Source organism: Pinus tabuliformis, chromosome 5_1, assembly GCF_031772625.1.
Source record: "Pinus tabuliformis cultivar Carrire ecotype Pingquan chromosome 5_1, CPIR1, whole genome shotgun sequence".
NCBI lineage: Eukaryota > Viridiplantae > Streptophyta > Pinopsida > Pinales > Pinaceae > Pinus > Pinus tabuliformis.
The window spans coordinates 326,861,677-326,866,247 of NC_142305.1; the positions used below are offsets into that span (position 1 = coordinate 326,861,677).

The following is a 4,571-nucleotide window of genomic DNA, read 5'->3' on the forward strand; positions in this document are numbered from 1 at the left end:
CTCCATGAGGCGCCCTAGTTGTTTTTCAAAAAAAAAGGAGAAAAAGACAAAGAAAAATAAATCTAATTTCCATTGAATAATTTCAGGTTGCAGCAATGACATTGCAGGTCAAGAGGATCACTCAAAACAAAGACAAAGGAGTTTTTGTGCCTTCTAGAGGAAGTTCTATATTTCTACAGGAAACATCCTGTAGAACCTTCAAGCGAGCCAGATTTGATTTTGGAAGGGGATCTAAAGCTTGGAATCCATTGGTTATGCCTGCAAGCATCCATGTTCCCATTCCTCACCCTTTTCCATCATCTTTTCCACCTCATTGTGCTTCTTCATTGTGCTTCTACAGGAAGTTCCTGTAGAAATTGTAGGAAGCTAGAAATGGATTTCAAAAAGGTGGTTTGGCGAACATGGTAGCTTCCTCAAGGGTTCAGAAGTCCTCCTGCACTTTTCAAACTCCTCCTCCATCATCTCCATGCCTGCATCACAACCCAAGCTCAATTTTTCATACCATGCAGCAAAACTGCAAAATGCCTTGAAGCAAAAATACCTAGAACAGAATTTGTTTCTTCCATAACTTGAAAACCATGCATCCATTTGAAAAACCGTTTTACAGAGAATCATACAGGGGTGATGGAAACATGCTTGAGCAGTTTCAGCCAATTCCGGTGCACGGTTTTCGAGAAATCAGCCTCCATCTCCTTCAGCCATTTTTGCATTTTCTCCATATCCGTGCATCCGTTTCAAAACCTGTTTCATGGGGAGATGCACATGGGTGATAGTAGCCTACCCAAGCAGTTTCAGCCGATTCCGATGCACGGTTTCCGAGAAATCGATCTCTGAAATCTTCAGCCATTTTCCATTTTTCTCAAAATCTGTGCATCCATTGATCGTAATTTTGCTATGGGAGATGCATAATGATGATAGGAACGTGCTCAGCAAGTTTCAGATTGATCCGGTTTACCGTTTGGGAGCAATGGCAAAAACAAGTTTCTATCCAGTGAAAATTCAGCAGCAGCAGCTTGAGGGTGCAGATCTGAACGTGGAAATGAACTCCTGTAGCATGCATCTGGCCAGAGGACACCTGCACAAGGAAACCAGCCATGAATCAGCAACCAAGCCATCATGCAACCATAGAATCAAATGCATGCAGCAATGACAGGCCACAGCAGCTCACGACAGCCATTTGACTTCAGGTACGTGACTGAAACTCGTTCTTCTATTGCACAGATCTAATTTAAAAACTGCATGAACAAATGGAATGGTGGAATTAAGGCATGAATATAGCAAGATTAAGCCGATAGTTCCTTTTCCAATTCTCTAGCAATCAGCCAGGAATCATGCAACGTACATGTTAGACAACTCACATGAAAATTAAAAAAAAAAAAAAAATAGACAGTGGTAGAGGCTTTAACTCTAGTGCAACTGATTAACAAGAAGAGGACATGCAGCTCATCATAGCACTACCGTCTGCATGTGGCCACGTACACCTGGCCACCTCACTCCTTCACCACAAATCACGCAACAATTAATGAACGCTCAGCTGAAACTCACAGATTGTTGTTAACTTGCACTTGCAACATTTTCAACTGAAGTATGCATCCTCTGCTTCCACAAAATGATTAACCTATCGTCCTCCGCTGAGTTTTTCTACCTGTCTTCGATATTCTGCTGTGTATCAAGCTCGCACAGAGGCGCAGGGGCACTGTACAGGCGTTTCTACAGGAAGACGTCCTACAGGAAAGTATAGCAAAGCCGTCCAGAGCAGAAAAGCCCGAGTTTTCTTCATTAAATTTGGAGCCTGAAGAGAGATATGTAGCACAAGGGAAGAAGATTTTGCGGCCTCATCATTTATTAGATGACTAACAGAGGTATTGGGAGAGAATGATGAACTTCAAACGCTCAAAGAAGGGCTATTTGGAGATGTGTTAAGACACAGGAGGACATCATTCTTCCACCATAGATTGTCCTTGCAGTACGGCCAAGGTCTAGTATATGGGATTATGTTCGTGTCAAATGTTGATGAACTTGCTGTTGAACAACTTTCTGTGGCTGAATATTTGAAATTCAAGGAGCACCTTGTGGATGAAAGTGTCAAGGATAAATATGCATTGAAGCTAGACCTTGAGCCCTTCAATGAATCTTTTCCTCGCCCAACACGGCCATCTTCCATTGGTAGTGGAGTTCAATTTCTCAATCAGCATTTGTCCTCAAAATTATTCCATGATAGAGAAAGCATGCAGCCCTTGCTGCATTTCCTTCGAGCACACAGCTACAGAGGCCAGAAGCTGATGCTGAATGAGAGAATACAAAGTTTGTCCAAGCTACACTCAGTCTTGGTAAAGACAGTGGAATATCTTAAAAAGTTCCCCAAGAATACACCACATAGAGAGTTTGAATACAAATTACAAGAAATGGGATTGGAAAAAGGATGGGGAGACAATGCAGAACATGTTTTGGATATGATTCATTTGCTCTTGGAGACTTTGCAGGCCCATGATCCATCAACTTTAGAAACATTTCTAGGAAGGATTCCTATGGTCTTTAATGTTGTGATTCTTTCACCTCAGGGTTATTTTGGCCAAGCAATTGTTTTAGGAATGCCAGATACTGGTGGATAGGTTGTGTATATACTTGATCAAGTTTGTGCATTGGAGAATGAAATGTTGCTGAGAACAACACATCAAGGATTGGACATCAAACCTGAAATTATTGTGGTGGCGCGGTTGATTCCTGAGGCCATGGTACAACATGCAATCAACGAATTGAAAAAAACCACAAGGAAAGCAAGAGGAAAATCAAGAAAGAAAAAGAAGGAAGAAACAAAGAGGAAAAGGAGAAATGGGCCAAATTGCTAAGCCTAAAACTGTGGGAGGAACAATGGCAAAAACACCTTGGAAAAGGATTGCAGAAGAGAGCATAGAAGATTGAAAAAGGCCAAACAAGTAGGGACACACCCAAGGCAACCACAACACAGGTCAAGGAGAAGGCACCCCAGCCAAGCAAGCCAAATCAGAGAAAATTGGTTCTACAAGAAGTTAGCAGACTGTTTCTACAGGAAGACAGAGAACTGTTTCTACAGGAAGCCAAAAAACGGCCTCCCAGCACAAGCAAAAGTGTCCCTACCAATTTACCAGGCATCCTCACATCCACCCCCTCCATGAACACTCATTTTTTTCATGGTTTGGGCACAATTTAGTCACGGTTCAACCTTCTACAGGAAGCTACAGGACTTTCTACAGGAAGTTTTGTATTTTTACCAAAAACATCCTGTAGAAGCCTTTGGGCATGCCAGAATCAATTATGGAGAGGTATTTGAAGCTAGAAGTCTGTTGAGGAGGCATGCAACCACTCTTTTCTTCCATCCTCCACTGGTTTCATCTCCTTTCACCACCATTGCCACCATCAGATTGAATATACTTGCACAATCATACCAAGGTTGAGAATTCACTAGGAAAAGGAGCAGGCAGTGGGAAGAAGCAAAGAGAAAAGCATGATTTCATGACAGAGAAAAGGACATCACTTCAGAAGCTTGGCATGACAGGGAGGCCACCAGGGCCATCAAAGATGAGGAGATATATTGGTTGCTCAGAGGATGAGCAACACTTTCAGTAGGGGGGTGATGATGAGCCCCACAAATGGATAATTATTTGGGCTCATTCAACCTCCTAATTCGACTTAATCCACCATTCTCATTAGTTTATTTCATGTTTTTTATTATATTTATGCTAATAGAGTGAATTGGGTTAGCCATTATGCCAACAAGTCTAATGTATGCTTTGTGTAGCCTTTTTGGTCAATTTGGAGACAAAATTGAAGGGCTTAATGAGCACTTGGCAACCAAATTCGTGGGAGAACAAGGGAGAGGATTTGTAGGAAGGTGTCCCCTTCATTTATGTGCCCTTACCTCGAATTCTCCACCATCAGCTCGGAGTTCAAGGGCCACCGAATCAATTAACACAAGGGCAGCCAAGCAAGTCAAGTAGGACTGTTGTTAACTACAAGTTTTGGGCAGCCGAGTCCCTAAAGTTTAGGAGGATTGTTGGGTCCTCAATTTGTATAAATAAGAACGCTTAGGGCCTCATTTTGGTTAGATAGTGGTTAGTCATTTTTTAGCCAATGGTTAGTCATTTTGTAGGCAGAAGTTAGCTAGTTTGTAGTTCGATTTTTATGCAGTAGATTAGCTTTGCTTTCAGCACATTTTCAAGTTTCCATTGTGGACAGTTTTGATGTAACTCTTCTTTTCTTGCTCAATAAAGATGAATCCAGCTTTGCACCAGCTCTAAATCTCTCTTAGGAGGCTGTAGCTCTTGGGGTTGGGCCCATCTCAAGCGCCCAGTACCTCCTTTGTTTACTTTCATGTGTCTTTGCTGCATTCTTAGAATAAAATCTGCTATTTAGATTTAAATATTGTGTTGTTATTTAGGTTGCTTTCGATGATTAAAAAGGTTCTTCATGTTCAGATTTACTTGATAGGTTAATCACATGGAATATATTCAGAAAAAGGCTACCAAGTACTTTGGATCTCACCTCCCCTTCAGTGGAATCATGAGCTGGGACCAATGTAACCTTGCTGCCCA

At 41.8% G+C, this 4,571-nt stretch overlaps 1 pseudogene; it reads left to right on the forward strand.

Annotated features, from left to right (window-relative positions):
* The first annotated feature begins 1,994 nt into the window (after positions 1-1,994).
* Positions 1,995-2,612, forward strand: LOC149164697 (sucrose synthase 2 pseudogene; annotated as a pseudogene).
* Positions 2,613-4,571: the final 1,959 nt, after the last annotated feature.